This window comes from Poecilia reticulata, linkage group LG14 (assembly GCF_000633615.1).
Source record: "Poecilia reticulata strain Guanapo linkage group LG14, Guppy_female_1.0+MT, whole genome shotgun sequence".
NCBI lineage: Eukaryota > Metazoa > Chordata > Actinopteri > Cyprinodontiformes > Poeciliidae > Poecilia > Poecilia reticulata.
In genome coordinates this window covers 10,061,286-10,061,750 of record NC_024344.1, presented here as the reverse complement: position 1 = coordinate 10,061,750, position 465 = coordinate 10,061,286, and positions in this window count along the sequence as shown.

The following is a 465-nucleotide window of genomic DNA, read 5'->3' as shown; positions in this document are numbered from 1 at the left end:
GTTTCATTTTTAAGCAACTATTTTATCTGATTTYCCGTCGACAAACCCGACGACAGAGAGCGTGGGGTGTAGGACTCCGTCTCCGTTACGCTAAGTTGATCCATCCTAAAATACATTGTGCTTAGAATAATAGTGTGTTACACCTTTATACAAATACAAACCTGTTTTATAGATGTACATTCACCTTTATTTCTGAATAATACTAATTTACAAACTTTATAAAATAGGCTTCTGAGAATATAACAAGCTACTCTCCCGACTACAAGGTTACACAATCAACATCACTGAAGGATAAGCAATTTGATCTGTGCAGCATGAACCTAAATCATCATCGTCGTCGTTTGAGGACACGTCTCTCACACACACACATAACACTAACACACACACACACACACACACACACACACACACACACACACACACACACACACACACACACACACACACACACACACACACACACAC